A 23,239-nucleotide genomic window follows, 5' to 3' on the forward strand; every position below is an offset into this window, starting at 1 on the left:
ACTGATTTGTGTCCCATCGAGATCTAGCACAGCCTCCCCCAACTTTGTGGCCCCCAAATATTTTGAACCACTTGCTAGTCAATTATGGTGCTGGAGGAGACTCTTGAGAGTCCCATGGACTGCAAGAAGATCAAACCTATCCATTCTTAAGGAAATCAGCCCTGAGTGCTCACTTGAAGGACAGCTCCTGAAGCTGAGGCTCCAATACTTTGGCCACCTCATGAGAAGAGAAGACTCCCTGGAAAAGACCCTGATGTTGGGAAAGATGGAGGGCACAAGGAGAAGGGGACGACAGAGGACGAGATGGTTGGATAGTGTTCTCGAAGCTACCAGCATGAGTTTGACTAAACTGCGGGAGGCAGTGGAAGACAGAAGTGTCTGGCGTGCTCTGGTGCATGGGGTCACAAAGAGCCGGACACGACTAAACAACAATAACATGCTTGCTAGTTATATTTGACAATAATTTCCCACAGGTTGGAAGTCCAAATCATCAGGAAGGCATCAGGTTGGGGAAGGCTGGTCTAGGATGACTCTCTCTCTCTCTCTCTCTCTCTCTCTCTCTCTCTCTCAAACACACACACACACACAGAGAGAGAGAGAGAGAGAGAGAGAGTACTAGGCCTGCCACAGGTCTCTTATGCTCTCCCTACATCCATTACAGAGATGTATAAGTTTTATAAATAAGTAAAACTGAGGAGACTACCAGACCAATACGTGCTATGCAAAATGCAAGAGGTTCAGAGCCCCCGCATGCTCCTGGGTAAAATGCCATCAATGTTCATCAGGGCCTAAGCAAGACCAAATTAACCTTCATCAGGACCAAATTAACCTCCAGATTAAAAACCAGATGTACAGTGGACGCATGGGGAAATAATCTGATCAGACCTGATTATGAGTTTTAACTGGGACTGAGTGTTCACCTCCTGCTAATCGTAACTTGCTCAAGGAAGTCCTAGGAGAAGCGCGAGTAAAAACTGAAATCTCCTAGGTCCACATTCAGTTCTTTATCACCAGACCATAATGGATCTTACCTCCTGTGTATAATTCACACAATGAGAGATGTGGCAGCTCCTTTTTCAAGGCTGTCTGTTCTTGACTACCAGAGACTGCTCTTTTCTGGATGTTATGACTAGCACTAGTGGACTCTTATCTCTCATGGCTTCACATCTGCTTTATCGAGCTCTTTTCGTCTCTTCTTCATAGTTTCTGTTTCTGTCCTATTTGAAATAAGAAACTGTCTGCAAGGGGCCCATGTGATTATTTTGCTTTGTACTGTTCCCAGCATACGATTACCATATGATTAACACTAAACAGGATATTGTAATGACCATGTTATCATGCAGTGGAAAGAACTGCTTTCTCACCTGGCAGTTGTCTAGCTTCCTAGCTGGTGGGCATAATCACAGCATATTTGTGGCCAACTAGTTGCCGGAGGAAGCTTCTGAATTACATTTGGATGACTAGCCACCAGCAGTGCACCCAGAACCCACAGGGCTCCTCCGGAAATCACACCCTCCTGTAGGTTGAGGCTGGAAATATCTGCTTGGTTCTAACTCAGTTTTCCCAACCTGCTCCCCTCCAGATGTTTTGGTCTGCAGCTCCTATCATCCTTAGCTATTGACCATGCAAGGCACCAGGAAGGGGAAGGGTGTTTTAACTGAACTTTAGCTAGAGCTTCTACACAAATGCCTTTGAAGGCTTTAAATCAGTTCCAATCATTCACAGACATTCCCATTCCTAACAGTGTACAAGGACTGGCTGAATTAACACAGGAGGACATGGCATCCATCAAAACATACTATTAATTTTAAGTCCCAAAACAGAAAGTACCTCTTTAATTAGGTGCTTTGCATTGCACTTCCTCTTTAATTAGATATTTTGAGTTGTACTTCCCATTTCCTGGATACTATTGCCAAATGGGTGGACTCTGGAATCATGGAGGGAGATCCTAAATTCAATCCCTGGCATCTCCAGGTAGGGCTGGGAAGGAATCCTGCCTGAAACCCTGGAAAACTGCTTCCAGTCAGGGGTGACAGTCCTGAGCTACATGAAACAGTGATCTGACTCTGCAAAAGCCAGATTCCTTTGTTCCTATGGAACTCTGAATCAAAACCAATGACAGGAGCAATTTGATTTGTATTATTACAAACACTGCTGCTTGGGTTTCAGGAGTTATGTTGCTGTGGGACTAGTACCATGTGTTTGCAGTAAACTATCATAATGTTAACTGGAAGTCAATGATTTTCAATAAATAAATGCCTTATTACAGGAACACTAGCAATCTGTGGTCCTCTTTCCTGCAGAGGAAACTCATCCTGAACTTTCCATTGCTTGTTGAAGAGGAGACATTAAGAGATACGCTGCCCTTTCAGCAAGGTGGAAGAGAGAGGAAATACCTTGCCTTTTTTTTTTTTTTAGCTGTGTCAATCTGTCTCTCAGCAGAGACACTTTCTGCAGGTGCACACATTCAAATTCTCTAAAACTATGCTCAGATTTTGAGATGCACATGAACTCTAGAGAGCTTCTACTGCAGTGAGTTAAAGGGAGTTAAGCTATTTTGGAAAAAGGGATATTACATTTTCCCATATGTTTTCAAAACCAGGTCCTTTTTCCAACGAGGACCTGAAATTAGCCCTTTGCGATGCAAAGAACTGCACATGATATGAAGAGTCATGGCAATGTTTATTTTCTGACCCCAGCACTGGAGAAAAAAGGAGAGTTCTGTGAATGTGCTTCTATCCTTTCACATCAGCGCTGCAAGCAACTCATTGCAAACTCAAGCTCCCAGAAGCTTTGACTGATTTTTGCCACATTGGAACAGTTTATTCTATTAAGCACACAGCATTCTAAAAAGTCCTGTCCGTGGGGGAGATGCCAATTTTATTCTGTCCTGTTTAGAAAAGTTTTCTTGGCAAGCGTTCCCAAAAATTTAAGAACAGGAAAAACAAACATCAAAAAATGAGTACACGCTCTTCCTGAACAATGACTGGCATGTGAATATATCATCCTTGAAAATTCACAATTAAGGGAAATATAAAATAATTAAAAATACCCACAACAAAACAGAACCTCAGGAACAGGATACTAACCCAGAGTTTTAGCTTTAAATGTTTTACATTTTCTATTACTCAAACAGCTAAGACAAGCATAAAGTTCATAATGTCTGGCATATTCCAGATATTCTGGTAAAGTCATTTAACATTCTACAACTTGAATACAGTTCAAGTTCCAGTTTTGTTAATGTACTGTTGTTCCTTACTCATACCACAACAGTTCTATGAAATGGACTGGGACATACTTTAAATGAATTGACTTCCAGAGCAACAGCCTTCCTGATAGATTCCACATTGGGGCAGCCATTCAGATTAACTTCCAGTTCTTGTTTTGACAGTGCCCGCTTCTAGATTGTCATACTTTTTCACCGATCTTCTCACATTTGGAGTGCACCTTCATATAACCACACAGCCACATACCACAGAGAAAGTGGGTATGTTAATATAAACCATGGCGGCAAAATAGTGTTCATTGACAACCGTTCTACCATCCACAAGATGGAACTGAAAAGAAAACTGATGAAAAACTGAAGTAGGAACTGATGGATAAAAAGCACTTGATCACCATGCAAAATTTGGTAAAAAGAAATCAGGAGCATTGCTCAGTATATGTTTTGTCTTAAAGTTTTCCCTTGGCCATGGTCAACTGACATGATCAACTTGCTATAGTAGCATGTGTTTAAAATCATCCTGGCTGCCCATTGCAGTAATCAGCTACCACTTCACTACAGAACCAATATTGCATGTCAAATTCACAGTGTGTGGCTAGACTCTCATGCACAAATGCATCTTGGGTGCACATACACTTATGCTGCTGAATACAGTCATATCTCAGGTTGAATATGCTTCATGCTGAGCACGTTCGAGTTGCGCTCCGTGGCAACCCAGAAGTAATGGAGAACATTACTTCCGGGTTTCGCCACTCACACATGCGCAGACACTCAAAATGATGTCACGCGTGTGCGCAGAAGCAGCAAAAAGCAACGTGTGCATGTGCAGACGTGCCGTCGCTAGTTATGTTTGCTTCTGGGTGTGAACAGGGCTCCGGAATGGATCCCGTTTGTATCCAGAGGTACCACTGTATGCATATAGCCCTTTGGTAACCAGTATCTTTATACAGTATTGTATCACCAATTCATTAGCTCTGTACAGGGCCATAGCTTGGGGGTGGTGAGGTGGGCCCCTGCCAGGGGTGAAGGTGATTGGGGGGGGCACAAAATTGGCTAAAAAATGTGTCCATAAATATAAATATTGATTATTGCCTCATAAGAAATGGTTTTAAATAGAGGGTGAATTGAATGGGTAGAGGAGGCAGGTTGGAGGAGAGGCGGAAGGAAGAGCTAATTTGACCGTGGCCAGGGGGCACAATCTGGGAGGTTCTGCCAGGGGCGCAAGATCATCTAGCTACGGCTCTGGCTCTGTAGGCCACATTGCCACTAATCTCCATCGCATGATTAGCAACCCTCTCACAAAGGTCATTTTATTGCACAAAATTCTACCAGTAAAGCAGCACAAGCTGTCAAAATTTATACTACATCATAAAAAAAATCATAAAGATGAAATTCACTGGATAGCGGTCCATTTTATCTGGTTAAACAGGTACAATGAACAGGTCAGACTTTCAAACAATATCTTATTGTTGGTAAAACAGGGTATATTATACATACCTGCTGAGATTCCTCCAAAATGCACCTTGTAACTTGGGGTCACCATCCCATAAACCTGGGGCCCCCCAAATGGCATTCGTGGGCACCATGGCACATTAGACACCCCCTTGGTGTCCAGCAATTCCCTGTTTTATTATATTTTTAAAATGATATTTTTAGGGGGCTTGCTTAGTTGTGGAGGTTGCATTTTAAAAAACAAAAAGCTGAAACAAACCAAAGTTGGCAGATTGCCCCATTTCTATTGGTAATGTAATGCTGAGAGTGCCTCTTTGAGGCATATGATGTGGACATGTCCTGAAATGCAGACCTCGACAGAAAGATGGTTACCTCCATCCATGGTATGTATGCTTTTCCCTGAGGCAACTTTTAAAACATAACTGGACAAACCACGCCTAATCATCAGTGGAGAATTTATAATAACAGTCATAGTCAATTTATTTCTAGACCACATTTTTCCTCAAATACATCTGTGCTCATGGTGGTTCACATAAAAAACCAAATACATAATCTAAGTACATTAATAACAAGTAATAAAAAGCACAACAACACTACAATATAGCACTGAAGAAAACCAGCAATTAGCAGTTCGTTTAACATGCATCAAAATTTAAGTGAGCATAAAGCTCAGAAATAGATCCAGTTAAAATATCCTGATTTCACATCCAAAAGTAGTCCCAAAGCAGGTGACATTAATACCTAGCATCCACGCAGGCACACACACCAGCCCCAATCACTTAATGTATGAACCCCAAAGTCCAGAAAGTGCCCTCAGGGTTCTTCTGAAAGCAGCTCACTTATGAAGATGTTCAGGGATGGAGAGTGAAGACAAGGCAGGAGGGATAAGCCCATTTTTCTTCATGGCCCTCCCAACTTCCTTATTCACCAACTAACTTAATGGTTAAGCATAGACATTCTAAACTGCTTATCTACTGCATATTGAGATGTCCTTCAAGCATAGTAATGTACTAGTTGCAAGGATACAGCTGCAAAACCACAATTCTACGATTCTATTGAGTTTTTCTCTTTCAAGATCTGTTTTTCATACAGTTCATATCAGAATTGTCACTGAACGAAGCTCAGTGTGGATTGTTCAGATGACAGTTCCCCAAGTGAAGATTCAATCCAGGAGGAAGCCTGGTTTGTGGTCATTTCAATCCATTGTGACATTTGAGAGGCAGGAGTTTTTGCTTCGTGGCATTTTAAATTGGCTTGTGTACCTCCTTGCATGTTTAAATGTAGAGACTCCCTTGTGTCTAAGAGAGTCACTGCCTCCAACCCAACTTACTAGTTGCCAGTTTTTCATTCTCCTAATAATGCATTTTTATAGTTTAGCAAGTCGTGCCTGCTAGTAATACAATCAAAAGTAGTAGATCAAATAGTTTCAAATGTTCCCTTGCTTCCGCTCTGCATCGTTTGCTGTCAATACCTACTCCATTCCATCACTGCGGTTGTCTGGCCTAGTACCACATTTCTCAACTGACAGGAATGGTGAGCGCAGGGGAATGTAGTTGAAATGTCTCCAAGCATCACCTTTAGGAATGCCATTTGTTCAATATTCATATCATTTAGTCTTCCTCAGAAGTCAATAGCAACATTTGCAGCAGCACCAAATATGTAGCTGGAACAAAACAAAACAAAAAACAGAAGAAAGCTTTGAATATTATTGCTGCTTTCAAATGTTTCAATGAGCAATATCCGTTCAGCAAAGGTGCATCCAATGTATGCTTCACAGCTTGTGATGGAATCAAAACTTGGAAACATTCAGAAATTAATCCCCCTCCCCAACAGTTCCAAAAAGCAATCAATTTCATGAATTTCTAACCTTCCAAAAGCTGTCTGGGTAAGAAACATTGGAGCCTTGTAATGAGCCATGTCTACCTAGGTGACTCCTTGCAAAGTAATCCACAAGATCCAGTTATCAGTAGATTGTTGAGTCTTGTGGGGCACTTTGCAAGGGGCTCCACAAGACTTGACAATCAGCTTACTGTTTGTGCTTTGCAGCTTGTAACTTTGTCCACAGTTTGATTTCAAAATAAAAGCCCACCTGACATCAAACTTGGCTTACAGGGTGGGGGAGTCCATCAATCAGATACAGTTTCCCACCTCTAACCTAGGAGTTCAATAATAGCTAGACATGGCTCATCCCATATTGCCAGCATTACCTACCCAGACAGACCTCTCCACCACCAATTCCACCCCTTTATCTAGGAACAGGGCAGCTGCCTCGGGTGGTGGGACTCCAATAAGCAACACCCCTGAGAGCATCCCACCTGCCCTGTCACTGTTGCTGGTGGTGAAGTAGTGACAGCAGATTCCAGTGTGATCTCATGGAAAACTTGAGCGATCTGGTGCTGGGAAATAGAATTAGCTAACAGATTAACTAGGAACCATAGGAACTCTAGGTGCCACCACCACCCTAGCAGAAATAGAGAGTTCTAAGCTCTCAGCACTGTCTACTACAACAGGTAACCCTAGGAAAGAGTTTCCAAATCCTACTGGCTCACTCCATTGAGAGAGAGAATTCCAGTAGTAGAGAGTAGCAATAGAGAAGGTGTTTGGTTGAGAAATTCAGGGTGTAAGAAGCAGAAGAAGACCAATAGCATAGAGAAAAAGGTGATAGCGGCACAAGGAAGGAAGGAAGGAAGGAAGGAAGGAAGGAAGGAAGGAAGGAAGGAAGGTGTTATATATGCAGGCATTGTAGGCCAAAGCCAAGCTGTATGCATGCAGCCTGAGCTCAGGAGCTTCATCTGCATAACAAAAGACAGAGAGGATTCTAAATTCCTCCAGTGACATTGTTAGTAGCTGGCAGGTTGCCAATCCCTGCTGAGATAGGGGCAGTGTTGTGATTTGCTAATTGCAGTATTAAAGTGACCTATCACAGGTGGTGCGCGTGTGTGTGTGCTGCCTGGGCCGGCTTAAGGTGTATATACCGGCTAAATGCCCCTGTTTTTCATTCTTGTTCTTCTTGTTCCTGATGTTCCAATAAATTAGTTTTGAGCTGAATCTCGGTCTAGGGTCATACCTGAACCCACCTACACTTCGGATGGAAGGAAGGAAGGAAGGAAGGGAGGAAGGGAGGAAGGGAGGAAGGGAGGAAGGGAGGAAGGGAGGGAGGAAGGAAGGAAGGAAGGAAGGAAGGAAGGAAGGAAGGAAGGAAGGAAGGAAGGAAGGAAGGAAGGAAAAGATGGAGAAAAGAAGTGTGGGCATGTAAAAGAAGGATAAAAGAGAATGTGAGGGGAAGGGGGGGAACCATGGCAAACATTTGACAGCTTCCTCAGCACTAACACGGCTGGATAGAGCTTACCTGTTATTAACTGGCTTTCCAAATGCAATCCCTTACAACCACAGCTAAAGTATGATGACTGTGGTAGCTGTCAACCTGGTGTGCTGAAATAAAATATTTTGCTATGTGTTCTACAAAAACCTTTGAATGTTTAATCCTTTGGGGATTAGAAACAAGAAAGTAGCCTTTTTGAAGTATTTAGGTGAATAAAAATGAAATTAAATGCATTTTAAGGAGCTGCTGGTTTTTGCTGATGGCCTACCAATTTTGTTATTATTACAACTGAATTTATTCCAGGCACATTATAGTTCTCAGCTAACTCTCACCTCATGGTATCTCATCCTGTCGGTTTCTTGTATCTGTATCTTGTGGACAAAGGCTCTTCTTTTACAGGGCTGGGAGCCTGTGGCCATACAGTCATTGCTGAACTACAACTCCCATCACCCCTGGCCATCTTGACCGGGACTGATGGAAGAATGTACAGCAGAAAGGTCTGAAAGACAACCATGTATATTTTGTTCTTAGAAGACACTTTACTATTGTATATTCAACTTCACTTTGCAGTTACATGAATGAGAAAAGGGTGAGGTAAAATTCAATGCAATTTAATTATGACATATAAATGTGTTGAGGGAAAGAAGGGTACATAATCTCAGTGCCCTTCAGGTGAACTGTCATTAAGAAAAACAAAATTTGACTATGGAAAGAGATCTTGACTGAAGCATCATTTTGCTATCAGCACACAAACAATGAGTTGAAACAGCATCATCAAAGTGGTGAATGGCAATGATTAACTTATCATCATCATCATTTAAACAGATTTATAAACCTTTCACATCTCCAGTATTACAATATCAGAGTGATATACACAAAACCAAAAATAAGTATGGGATACATACTAAAAATAACACCGCTATATACTATTATAAAACTGTCCCACAAGGACCCACTTGCAAAGTCACATAGCTCATGCTTAAGCTGTCAGCGGATACCTTCTTGCCCATTATGATGGTCTACATTCACTGGCAGCGGAAGAGGAGTGTGGGGGGAGCGCACTGCCCCCGGCAGCACAATCCCGGTGGCGTGCCATCGTGGCTGCTCCCGCCCACCTGCGCTGGGCGCCACGCCTCTGCAGGCAGCATGCCACACCCCCGGGATGCATGTCACGACCCTGTGGACAGCGCATCACACCCCCGGGATGCACGCCAGCCCCGCCCCCACCTGCTGTCCGCCCCCCAGTGCCGGAGCATGAAGTTCTGCCACTGTCTACACTGAAGAGGGTCCTGGCTGTCCAGTTCTGTGCTATGTATTTGTGTGTACCATGTTGTGTGTACCATGTTGGCTGATCTTACAGAATTGTTTGTCCATCCCTGTGCATTGATTGGTACTTTCCCTGCACAATACATTGCCATGGAGAGCATGTTGTTGTTATCACAAAGGAACCTCATGATTGGGCGTGGCGGTTAAGTTACTACTATTGTTCAGTAGTGGTTGAGACAGAGAAGGGGGAAGGGTAGGTGGCAGGGAGGCTGCTGTAGTGTGTGTGCACTGGCAGGAGCACCACATTGACTCCATTAACACGCCTGCACCACACCAAGGCCCCTGTTGCCTCATTCCTCCCACATCTCCACCCCACCAGTCAAGTCACTTCTGCTATGGTCATGGTATTGCTTCTGTGCTGCTGGCTGAGCATAGGAACCATGACTACATGATGCTGGTCTCAGCACCCACCCAGCACAAAAGGGATCACCCTGCCCATTTACTAGTGACAGAATATAAAGACTATGGATCTTGTAATTGCAAGATTACAACATAAAAGAGGCAGCACCGGAAGAATGTAATATGACTAGCAGTTCCTTGCATACAAAGGAACCAAAACTCTAGAGTAAATATGCGGGGGAGCAAAGTACAGGATAAGCATGAAAAGCAATGATTATATTAAAAGGCTAGGAGTGTACATACTATGAGACTGCATTGGTTACAAAGCAGATTAAGCAAATGGAACAATGTTTAACAAAGCAAACGCTCACTCAAGTCAAATGGGAGAGAGAAGATAAATTGTATTTCTTTTTACACAAACCTGAAACTATACACTGGAAAATCTGTGTGTTCCTCCCCTTTGTTGTTTTTCAGACTTGATGTGTCTATTTTAAATAATAATAAAACACAATTGCAGCAGCAACCTGTCTGGTAAGGATAGGCAAAGTGCTATTGGCGTTTATGGGCTCTTGTACCTTCAATTATACACTTCCTGTTTGCAGGTTCAGCCTATTATATTATATCCTAATTGGCGCAAACTGAAGATGACTTACCCTTTAATAGACTCTCTTAATTGTTCCATTGTTAGTTCATTTTCCCATGGGGGTGACTTTGCTAACTTTAACTACTAACACACACACAGTTTCCACAAATCCCTCAGCCATATTTTATACATAAATATCACAACCCTCATTTGATAGTTGCTGCCTATGAATTTCTGAAATTTACAGAAAACAATCCTAGCTGCTCTATTACCACTCCATGCTGCCTAACCATCATCCTCTCAACACCCCTATCGACTGGTGAAAAGTGCCTGAGAACAACAACTCCTTATCTCCAAAGCTCTAAAGGTCCTGAGGCTTAGTGTGCTTCTGGTGCCAAAGACGAGCACTCTATGATCTGAAATAGAGGCAGGACACCCACAAGCTCATTATCTGCCTCAGGAACACAACATGCCTGGTTGTAAACAGAACAGTAAATTCTTAACAAGTTAAACCAGTACAGAATTGGATGACTGGGAGTTAATAATGTGCACTTCAGGTTTACCGTCACATCAAAAGAGCACAGTGTTATTACAGAGCTGCTTGATCCAAAAGACTATAGCTACCAAAATAGGGGAAATTGCAAGAAATGTAAGAATTCAAGTTAAACTGAGCTTTGGCCAGCCTGGGGATTGTTGCTTAGCACTTGATTTGCTTCAAACTAAACATACTCCAAACCCCTTTTACTATCAGAGTACAACTGAGGCTATAATAATAGCAGACCCTTTTAAAAGGAGACTCCTGTAACTGACCAGGCAGGAGAGTCTCCCAAACTGCCATGTCTCCTATGACTTCAGACACCCTGATGTAAGTTCTACCGTAGAGGTGCAAGAGTGACCACAAAAAGCTCTTGCCAGAACAACCCAGTAAACAAAATTAAGATACTCAGTAAAGATGTGAAAATCCTTTAATACATCTTGCACCCAGCTACTCATCTTCTTGATCTTCTGCCTTAAATTATAAAGCTTCTCCTGAAGCAACCTAGAAATACGTCGTCGTCCCCTACCCCCGCCTCTAAAGTCCAGCTCAATACCAAGAAAGATCAATTTCATTAGAGGACCTGCTGCCTTCTTTTGAGCAAAAGTTTGAAACACTTTTGAGGAGTCTCAACACTCTATGGTCTCCACCACTATACCTTCAACATTATTCTAAGAACACATTAAATTTCTGAAAGGCAGACATGAATTGAATAGCCATTTAAGAGCCTTTTGCCAAAACATTGTACATATTTTATTGTAAAACCCAGAAGGTCAAAGTTATCTGGATAAACTGGCACTTTGGGCCTTTTATTTCATAGGATTGTTCCATACCATAGCTATTGCCCTCAGAACATATTTTAGAGAACATAGCTCTGGATCAATCATATCATTAATGGATGTTCCTGTTTGGCTAAGATAGATGGTGAATGAGAGTTTTCTATGCACCACCCCAAAATGTGAGATCTGCAGACTGGAATTGTTGGCTTTCGAGCATAATTCTCATGGTGGGTCTTCTGCAACACACCTTGGAGAGCTTCCGTCAGTCCAGCTCAGGATGAAACAATTTCATGTGTCCAGAACAGGCATTTAAAGAACCCACTGCAAACCTTTCTTTTGCTTTCTAATCTTCTCCCTCACAATCTGCCCCATAACTGTAAGTGGGTTCTTAGCCAGCATATAAACACACACAGAATTTTATATGGTATCCTGTCATAAAACCTGACTCCAACCTTGAGTATTTTTCATCCTACCTTAATAGGATAATGATGAAAGCATACAAGCAAAACCTCCACCTTGTCCTTTTCTCCATGAAGAGCATCTCCACCAACTCCTATTTCTTTGTTTCCTTCATCATCCTCTGAAATAATTGGAATTGTGCTGAGTCATTCCATCACCTGTAGGAAGAATGAAAATACTCATTCAGATTGTTACATTCCCAGCACATCTGCTTGAGAACATTGAAGATAGTTAATCTAACAATGACTGCCATCACTTGTCAGCCCTGGGGTCCATGAATTGGCCTGGCTAGGGTCATTCACTCCAACCCAAACTCAATTTGTTTAATCTTCCAAAATATTGCTTGAGACCTAGATAACCAGCAAAGCATCTTCTCTTATAAAGACCTGCTTGTGTATTAAGAACCATGGGGGAGAGCCTCATAACTGAGCTGTGGTTAATTGAAATATGATGCATGGCAATGCAAGAGAGAGGTTTCTCTGTAATGGCATCTTGATTATAGAATTCCCTCCCTTCCCAGGTGCAGCTGCTACTGAGTCTTAAAAGCTTTTGGTGCCCACAGAAGATCTCCTTTTTGGCCAGGCTTTTGCTGCATTGTTGCTTTATTTCACTGGTCACTTTCCTGCCATTAATGTGTCATGTTTTTGAATTTTAATATAACTCATTATGGGACTACTTGAGCAATGAAGAGTGGGCAAGATATACTTTAAATGAATGAATGAATAAAATAAATGAAGATTGGGGTTTAAAGAGACCCCGTGTTTCATTTGATCTGAGCCAATTGGGTCAGACAAAAGCCCAGAATTTAGCCTCTACACTCTAAATGTGCCATCGCCCTTCTCTCCATTGCTCACCTGTCTGGTACCACTGATACCTCTAGTAGGCAAGATTTGCGCTTGCTTGACATAATGATACTCGGTGGTTAGGCCAAAAGCCTCACATAAGAAGAAGGGAAATCACCAGCCTCTTGCTGGCAGGTAGGATTCAGTAGGAAGGTGTCTACTCACATAGAAATGAACTTTGATTAACAGTAACCAGAACTTTCCTGGTTTGACTGTGAGGTGGAGAATGGGCAAAAGGGAAGAGTCATAAAATCCAAAATGCATTATTATTATTATTATTATTATTATTATTATTATTATTATCTCAGAATAAATGAATAGTCAATTGGAACAAAGACTTTTACGCTTCATATAGTGTTGGCCAAGACAACCAGATTCTCATTTGCTGTATCCGTTATCATCTTTTCACACCTCATAAATGACAACATTATTTCCAGCTGAATGCACACATTGCTGAATATTCATCAAGTAATCAATAACTGCGTAACCCACCCCCAGTCCCCATTTTGTGTCAATTTGTTTCTGTGGAACATATGCAATTTCATGGAAAATATTTAAGCGAAGCCACATGGGAAGTTGTACAGAGGGGGAGAGGCTGATGCAGGGAAAGATACAGCAGCAACAGCGGCGGCGGGGTTCTCTCCTGATGCTGGCTTTCCCTGTGAGCCTTCTGATATCTTTGAAAGCACAAAAGGCCAGGGTAACGCTGCAAGATATAGAAAAGCAACAGAGAGATTTTTCAAGTACAACCCAACAGATAGCCCGAGTGCCCTTCCCTACTATCCAATTAAAATTTAACTTCTGATTCAGCATATCCAGTTTGGTAGGCCAAAGGCTAAGATAAACTATAGCAGCCTAAGATTCATACATCAGATGTTGGTTTTGGTAAAGCAGCTGGAGAAGACAGAAGGCATCTAACACTAAAAAATTATATTTATATATATAATATAAAATAGTTGTCCAGTAGCACCTTAGGACCAACCAAGTTTGTTCTTGGTATGAGCTTTCGTGTGCATGCACACTTCTTCAGATACACAAAAGCTCATACCAAGAACAAACTTAGTTGGTCGGGTGGCACTGTGGTCTAAACCACAGAGCTTAGGGCTTGCCGATCAGAAGGTTGGCGGTTCAAATCCCTGCGACAGGGTGAGCTCCCGTTTCTCGGTCCCTGCTTCTGCCAACCTAGCAGTTCAAAAGCACGTCAAAGTGCAAGTAGATAAATAGGTACTGCTCCAGCGGGAAGATAAACGACATTTCTGTGTGCTGCTCTGGTTCACCAGAAGCAGCTTAGTCACGCTGGCCACATGACCCGGAAGCTGTACACCGGCTCCCTCAGCCAGTAAAGCGAGATGAGCGCCGCAACCCCAGAGTCGTCCGCGTCTGGACCTAACAGTCAGGGGTCCCTTTACCCTTTACTTTTTAAGGTGCTACTGGACTATCTATATCTATCTATCTATCTATCTATCACCTATCTACTGCATCAGACCAACATGGCTACCTACCTGAAATTAAAAAAGTAAGTTCCTCTAGCTTCAATGCACCTCTAGTAAGTGTGTTTATGATTGCAGCCCTAGATAACACTACACCGGCATTAGTTAACCTTACAAAACAAGGGAGTTCTGTGATAAGATTCCCCATCACTTCACTGTTACATCTCTTGTATTTAAATAGCTGCATTCATACAAGACAGCAGCCTTATCCATGCTTACCTATACCCAATGGGACTTAACTTCTAACTAAATGGGCATAGGATTGGGCTGCAAGTGTTCATTCGGTGTAGCAGTGAATTGATTTGAGTCTTGAAATCCCGCTTCAGGGAAGATCGTGGAATTTGATTTGTGCCTCTGACATTTCCATGCACTGGCAAAGTGCATAACTGAAGGTCACCCTCAGGTGCAAATGCAGTGTAGAGGGTGCTCTGAAATGGACAGAGGAACAAAAAATAGAGTCACTGAATCATTCCCCTGAGGAAACCAATGTAATAAATAGGATTCTCTGGTTTGACTTCAGTTGATTTGAGCAGTCCCTGACGGCAGTAAATTGCTATAACTTGACACCTTGACAGCATTTTAATTTCCAAAGTGCTTTAAAATCCATAATCAGCCTGAACCAAAGAGAGAGATCTGTTTGTGGAATCAGGTCTCCAGCATGATCTGCAAGCTGCTGCACTATGATTTGGGGGTGGGGGCAGAATCTGCCAACATCTATGCCTTAAAACAGTTGTAGGGAACATAGCCTTATGATCCCTGTATCAGTTTGGTGGTATCAAGGGCTTCTAAAAGTTCATTTATCCTGCTAATATTGTCTGTTTATAGGTCTGTGTGTCACAGCTAATGCACGTAGTTTACAATGTTATGCATCAAGAGACCTGTCTCGGTATTGTGCAAGGAACCAAGGAGTTTGTGAATGTGCTTTGTGGTCTGTTAGTATGAGCTATAAAATGGGCAAATATGTATCCAGTTGGAATTATTTATGAATCAGAAAATGAAACTCACAGTGGGGATGAGCTGATCAGATGTTAGGGTAGTCAAGAGGAAGAGAATGTTTCGACTCAGAGCCAGGCTGTACAAGACCTCATTTACCCAATTAGCAATTACTTGAATGACATTTAAAAAGGAAACAGCAAGTGTGGGATCTGAACTGGAAGGTCAGGGAGGGTGCTTTAACCCTTTGTCCCTCACTGCAATCCCTCACTGCAATCCCTATCCAGGTGTGCACCCCAAATCTGCAACTTGCATGGAAAGAAAAGTTTCCATTGGTGCAAATGGAAGCTTCCTTCCTATACAAATAGCAGGTTGGGGGTCTTGATTCAGATCAAGACAGCAGCAGGGACAAAGGGTTGAAGCCCTCCTGATCCGCTGTTACTGCTGCCCTGCCTTAGGTTGTCTAAATGGGTTGAAAGGGGCTTCAGCTCCCCAGTCCAGGTTGAACCCTGGAACTACAAGGACCCAGCCATCTGTTGTGCTCTCAGGTAGGCATAAAGTATTCATTTTCCCAAGACCCCTTGGAAAGTCCAGAGAGAAAGTTTTCTTCTTCTCCAATGGGTAGTGGATCACTAATACTGGTAACTTTTTTGTTGTAAATTTATTTATTTGGTTTTTCAGATTATAATTATACAGTCATATTTCAGACATAGATCATAAAAAGAAGAGTCCATGTAATCTCCTGGACTTCCATCCTCCCCTTTGTGGGTCCTATTATTAATCATTTCCTCCTGCATCTTTTATGATTATCCAAATCTTTTACATCTCCATTATAGCCAAAAATTCACCGTTAAACTATAAGGGATATTCCAATCCTGCTAATGATTTTAACAATTTACAATGGTCTTTACAATTTTCCCCATTCTTTATTAAAATTTTGGTCTTCCTGATTTCTGATTCTTCTAGCCATTTCAGCATAGTCCATCAACTTCATCTGCCATTCTTCTCTGGTAGGGACTTTATCTTCTTCCCTTGTCTGGGCCAATAACATCCGTGCAGCCATGGTCACATACATAAAAAGTCTTTTCTGCTCCTTTGGGATTTTGGTGCTTGGTAACGATTATTCTTGGTTTTAGAATGGAGGTATAACTTGGAACAATTTCTATATCTTCATTGTTCCTGTGCTAAGGGACTGACTTTATAGAAAATGTATCAGTAAAAGCCACTCAGAATCCTGCCAAAAGAATATTTAGAATTCAATCAATAAGTGAATGTTCAGATTAACAATATTCATGAATGATATTATTTATTTATCTAAAGCATTTCTTAATCCCTCTCTTTAGCCAAAAAGGCTCTCAGAGCAGTTTACGTAAGATTAATAAAACTATAACAATCATTTCCTACAGGCTTATAATCTAAGAAGCATGGCACAAAAGGAGGGGGGAGATGAGGGAAGAGGAAAACAAGCAAATTCAGGTACTCATTCTTTTAAAGTTTCATAATAACATATACTGACCAGTTGGAACAGAAACAGTTCAGGGAGAGGAGGAGTCAAACTAAGCTTGATCTCCCAAGAGAGTGGACCTCCTACTTTCTCTTCTCTCCTCGCAGCCTGATGGAATGGCTGCTGCCAGGGAACAATTCAGAGAGAGAAGGGACTCCAAAGGAGCTGGTCTTTTAGCAGTGCTGGTAGAATGAGTCCTGCTTCTCAGCTTTCCTTCTACAGCAGCCAGATGGAATGGAACAGGTGAGCAAAATATATAAAGAATAAACACTATTAGACTTATAATAGCAAAGAGATGGTGCTTTCTGTCCGTTATCCATTTGGTTACATTGTGTACTGAAGAAAACAAAACACAGAAAGAGTATATTTGCAATTTTTCATTTTCAGTGACAGGAGACGAAGAAGAGACAGCTACCAGTTCTTGAGGGCAAAGTTTGAATTTTAGTCTGCACAATCTGGGTGTAACCCACTTCTGCTCACAGCCATGTGGGTGTGCTGCAAATTCCCACACGGTATATTTAATTTGGTCACGTAGCCCACTGACCTTGTTGCCAGTGCGGAAAACAACAGGGTTGTCAGTCATGCTTCAGGCAACCAGAGCAGTGTGATGAACCCCTTTGCAATGCTTGCAATGCAACCTCAACACAAAGATGCACATCACCCAAGAGCAAATCAATGCTGTTCAAAGTTCATAAGCAAGTTCTGAATATCATATCGAACGTACAAATCATTAGCCATCATGTGCATTGTGTAGTAAGCAAGAGCATTGCAGAAGGCACTGAAAGCACAATTGCATTTCCCTCATGCCCGACAGTTTCCTTCAGAATGACTCTGCAAAAGGGGGGGCAGCATATTGAAAAAGTAAACAGTGTTTATTTTTACTGTGGTTTCCCCACTGCCAATCACACTTCCTTAGCCTCACCCGTCTCTTCTCAGTATCTAGACTAAAACAAAAACACATGATAATTACCGGACTTGCTTTGGTTTGAAGGAACAAAAAAGCCTCCACAGAACCTCAAAAACAAACACTTAATGCACACAGTCTTTAAGCTTAAACCTTGGGATACTGGTATGAACCGGAATCCTAGGGAAACAACATCTATCTAGGGGAGAGGCGGTGAAGCTGTGGCCTTCAGGCCAGATCTTGCCCACAGCGCCACTTCTCAGAGCCACAGGCCAGATCCAGCCCATTGCTGCAATCAGTCGCTTCTTCTTAAAAGATACTATTGTATGACACCATTGCAAAAGGGTCTTAAAGACTCAGAAAACATGGAGCCCTCCTTTCTCTTTCCTGAGCTATATAACCTTCTTGTAATGCAGCCATGCTAGAGGTGAAAGGGGTGCTTTTCCACAGTAATTGGAATGTTTTCTTCCCCATCTCAGTGCTGGGCTATGGAGAAAACCCACCTCTGCAGATCACCAGTAGGCTGTGAAAGGCAAGCATTATTGGAGGGGGGGGCAAAGTGAAAGAGCTGTATGATCCACTGGCTTCAAAGCCCCCTCTGTTTCTCTGAGAGATCCCAGACTTGTCCACATCACTTGCATAATAACTTTTTCATCATTAAAACATGCTGGAACAAAGGCAAAATAAAACTGCCCCCAACTTCCTGGATTGGCCAGCATGAACTGGCAAGAGTTTGGAAGTGGTGGAACATTCACTATTACAATCCTCCCCGCTCACCTAATATTGGTCTGCTTACAGCACAATAACAACCATCTCAACTCAGAAGTACCGTAGTTTTCGCTCTATAAGACGCACCAGACCACAAGACACACCTAGTTTTTGGAGGAGGAAAACAAGAAAAAAAATATTCTGAATCCCAGAAGCCAGAACAGCAAGAGGGATTGCTGCGCAGTGAAAGCAGCGATCCCTCTTGCTGTTCTGGCTTCTGGGATAGCTGCGCAGCCTGCATTCGCTCCATAAGACGCACACACATTTCCCCTTACTTTTTTAGGAGGGAAAAAGTGAGTCTTATAGAGCAAAAAATACGGTAACTCCTACAGAATTCAACCAGTCTTACTCCCAAGAAAGTGGGGTTAGGATTGCAAACTTTGCTACAAATGTCACCCCACCACTACTTCCAATCAAAGACCTGGCATTTTTTTTAGTACAGTGGTACCTTGGGTTAAGAACTTAATTTGTACCAGAGGTCCGTTCTTAACCTGAAACTGTTCTTAACCTGAGGTACCACTTTAGCTAATGGGGCCTCCTGCTGCTACCGCACCGCCGCCACATGAATTCTGTTCTCATCCTGAAGCAAAGTTCTTAACCTGAGGTACTATTTCTGGGTTAGCGGAGTCTGTAACCTGAAGCATCTATAACCTGAAGCATCTGTAACCCTAGCTACCACTGTACATGTAGAATTTGTGATTCTCTCTACCTGATTGAAATATATTTTGCTTTGATGTTTGCTTTTGTGGTAGAGAGGCCAATTCATTCATATATATATATATTTTGTAAAGCACCCAGGTGATTTTTTTAAGCACCAAACATTCTATATTGGTCATTTAATTCTCTTAGCAAAATATTGTTTAGATGAAGGGGAGGAGAACTGTAACCCACTAGATAGTGCTGAACTACTACTAACAGCATCCCTGACCATTGGCCATGCTAGCTGTGGAGGATGAGAGCAGGACAACAGCTGGAGGGCAGCAGGTTCCCCATCGCTGATTTAGATGGTCAAATAAGGTATAGTAAGAGGAGGAAATCGAGGCCTAGGGCCCTCCAGCCTAGAAGCGTAGGAAGGTCAGTTGGTACCCGGTGCGGAAAAAATATTGTCACACCCCCACACCCCCACACACTGATTTTTATTTTTATTTTAAATTGCCTGCAAAAGTAGTTTTACGTTATTTCATATTTTCTTACAAAGGAATGTGGATTATGGCCCTCTGATAACAAGGAGGCGACTGTGGACAGGTATTTAAATCTACAGGGTGGGTTGTGTTTTGGCTCCACTGAATTGAAATTTCAGTCTTCCCAACATATGAAGACGGCCAAGTAAACAGTTATTTTCGTGGAGGAGGGTCAAGATATTAACTGATATGCATGAAATTTCAGATATAGCTATATAATCCATAGTGTAGTAAGATAAGACCTTTGGAGCAGGCATTTTTTTAAAAAAAAGTTTTTTATGAACCGCCCTAGTAGAGCAGTAATTGTTCCTTTTTGACACCCCCCTCCATGATGGAACCTGAGTGGACCACCCCCCGCCTCCCCTTCCTACGCCCCTGCTCCAGCCCTCTCCGTTTGTTCCTTGGGAGTCGCCCCATACAACACTTCTCACCATCCCTGCTCCACACCCTATCTGAGTTCTTTTGCCTAGCTGGAATGTGTCTTTGAAACAGGATAATGCCTTTTATTCTTTTGGATGCAGAATGAAGAGCGATAGGTGAGGTGTGCAGGAACCTCTGGCTTTTACATGGCTGGGATGTAACCTACTGTTCAAGAATAAGAATCACATCTATTGATCCACCATTTTTTGCCTCTTGCCCTGTCCACCACTGGCATTTGATGCCAAGGAATGTTGCCTCTGGCAGGTAGTACCTGATCAAGGGAATGGGAACAGTGAGGTAGTAACTGTATGGGGAAAGGCTAGCAGAACAAAGTGGGTGGGTTAAAGCGCCATTTAAAACTGCTTAAAGACCATGATAAATCAGCAAACTTTGAAAATGATACATTTTAATAATAAAACAGATTTGACACATAATGTCATGAAATCTCAAAACTTGCATAGAGCTCCTCAAAAATCAGTCCAACTTGTAAAACTCTCAGGGAACAGGAGTTGTTGAGCAAGATAATATTGCGCAATATTTTTTAAAAAAAGAACAGCTGAAATTAGCAGACAGCCATATTAAATTCTTCATCTCGTAAAACAAACCTTTTGAAAGAGCCCTTATCACTGCATGACAAACGCTAGCTGATGAATGAAAGCAATCATTCACTGTCCTTTTTAGAAGATTTGTATCTGTGTTGCTGTCTGCTAAACTTTGTCCTGAGGCTCAACTCAACTGTTTCTTGATCAAAAGTGAACAGAAGATTCAGAAGTGAACTATCCAGCAACTGACATTTTCGTTTTGTGTTTCCTGGTTGAATGTGACACTGTGCAACAATCACCTTGACAACAGGAGTGACAAAGTGTTGACTCATGGGCGTGTTTTGACCTGCCAATCCTCTCCCAGTGACCCACAAGAACCTCCCCCCAACTCAATAGTCCAATGGTGGTGGCAGCACAGCCACTGAGAGCATTTAGTCAAACTTACCCAGCCATGTAATTTTATTATGTACTTTAAAAAAAAAAAACCTGCTGGTTTTTATGAATAATATTGAAAATTGTATTGTGTCTACTACTTCTAATGTCTCTTTTTATTGCTGTTTTTAAATGAATACAGTCGTACCTTGGATCCCGAACACCTTGCAAGTCCAACGTCTTGGCTCCCGAATGCTGCAAACCCTAAAGTGAGTGTTCCAATTTGCAAACATTTGTTGAAAGCCGAATGTCCAACAGGGCTTCCGCGGCTTCTGATTGGCTGCAAGAAGCACCTGCAGCCAATAAGAAACCGTGCCTTGGTTTCTGAACATTTTGTAAGTCAAACAGACTTCCGGAAAGGATTCCGTTTGACTTCCAAGGTGCCACTAAAGGTCCAGTCATGGCCGACTCTGGGGTTATGGCGCTCATCTCAGTTTATTGGCCGAAGGAGCTGGCATACAGCTTATGGGTCATGTGGCCAGCATGACCAAGCCGCTTCTGGTGAACCAGAGCAGTGCACAGAAATGCCATTTACCTTCCCACCGGAGTGGTACCTATTTATCTACTTGCACTTTGACGTGCTTTTGAACTGCTAGGTTGGCAGGAAGGTACCACTGGACTTTGTATTATTTTATGTCAAGTGTTTAGAGTTTTTAAACATTAAGCAATATACAAATATTTATATTTAAATCAAATAAGTTTTAGAATGTGTACAGAGTCCAGGAAAGACAAAGCAATCTGCCTTCCCATCATGACACTGGGTTGGGCAGAGAGGTTTAAAACCCTTCTGAAAAATGTTCATTAAAGTAGTGGTAAAGTAAGGGCCCCCAATCAGGCTTCAACTTAAATATTTCAAATTGCAGCCAGTAATTTTGCAAATCTTAAAAAATTAATATGTGATCTGACTTGCATTTCTGATGTCAAGTAAGATTCCTCATTAATTTTCAATAAAGCTACAGTTCTCCTGCTATGGGATTAAGTTCTTCTATTTCATCTCTTGTGACGACCACAGAATTAATTTTTTTTTCTTTAAAAAAGACAGCACATAAGGGATGGTATCATAGTACTTATGCCTTAATATTACACACACACACACCTTTTCTCATATTTAATATGTACTGGCCAAAAAGGGTTCTAATATCACTTTTCCTAACTAATATCCCCTTTTCATAGGTCTCTCATATACCATTATATCTTGCTAGACTCCTTGCACCCTCCTTGGTACACCTTTACATTTCTGGAGTCAAGTAAGGCCACCATTCGCCTTAAATTATTGATGGGTCCATACTTTTCTTTTTCAAGTAAAGTTTATGCAACGTGAGGGGTCAGATCAGATGTAATTAAGGTAGACATTAGAAAATTCAAGACATGATTTGAGCCATGGATGGGGAACTATTTTTCAGGCTGATGGACCCATTCCCTTCTGGGCAACTTTCCAGGTCACATGCTAGTGGTGGGCAGGGCCAGAGGCAAAAGTAGGCTATGAAGCAACAAATGTAGGTTTTACCTTTGTGCAGGAGGTTAGTTTTTACCCACAATCCTTTCTGTCCTCCATCCAGGCCAGCAAAAGGCAATATCAGACTTCAAAGCTGAGGGGCAATTGACCATTACTAGTAATTATTGGCATTCACTAAAACCCCTTGGTCTTTTTAGTAAAATAGGTAGATGCAACAGGCAGGAGACAATGAGTTGATCTGGTTTATTGTATCCTTGTTATTACTTATGGGAGGAACATAATGATTAACATCCAGCAATTTTCAGGAGATTAAAGCAAAAGAAAAGGCCTATAAGTAATCTACTTGTCAACAACACAAGCATTGATGTCATGTGTCATGGAAGACTCTGATTGAAATTATGTTTGAGGTTTCAGAATTTCAAAGTTATGGAAACTGCAAAAGTACAGGCCATCGTAGCAAAACAAATGGGCAGTTGGGTGCTCTTGGTATATCTCCATTACAGTCTGTTAAATCCGCTGTCTGTCTGATTGAAAGTGACAGTGGTGGCTGTTCCCTAACTGCCACCAGCATTGTCATTGACACACTTATCTGTCAGTCATATGTGAAGAAAAGAGGAAAAATATTGAAATGGAGAGTAGACATTTCCTCATGTCTAGAATCATGGAAGTGTGGATAAGAGATGTTTATCTGCCAAGAGAAATTTGAAGCTTTATCCGCTGCTTTTACATCAACAACATTTTGCAGGTAT

At 42.0% G+C, this 23,239-nt stretch overlaps 1 long non-coding RNA gene across 12 annotated transcripts in view; it reads right to left on the minus strand.

Moving 5' to 3' along the window:
- Positions 1–5,148: 5,148 nt before the first annotated feature.
- Positions 5,149–23,239, minus strand: part of LOC309528510 — a 117,887-nt gene continuing 99,796 nt past the window's right edge. For 7 of the 12 annotated variants that reach the window (XR_014217768.1, XR_014217771.1, XR_014217772.1 and 4 more), the window contains 3 exons: positions 12,033–12,176; positions 8,330–8,496; positions 5,149–6,338 (listed from right to left, as the gene is read on the minus strand). This is a non-coding gene — a long non-coding RNA (uncharacterized lncRNA). Of the gene's footprint in view, positions 6,339–8,329; positions 8,497–12,032; positions 12,177–16,799; positions 17,002–23,239 lie in introns of those variants that run through there. The other 5 variants (XR_014217769.1, XR_014217776.1, XR_014217778.1 and 2 more) reach the window with 4 other exon arrangements.

The sequence above is a fragment of the Podarcis vaucheri genome, assembly GCF_965113315.1.
Source record: "Podarcis vaucheri genome assembly, chromosome: 3".
NCBI lineage: Eukaryota > Metazoa > Chordata > Lepidosauria > Squamata > Lacertidae > Podarcis > Podarcis vaucheri.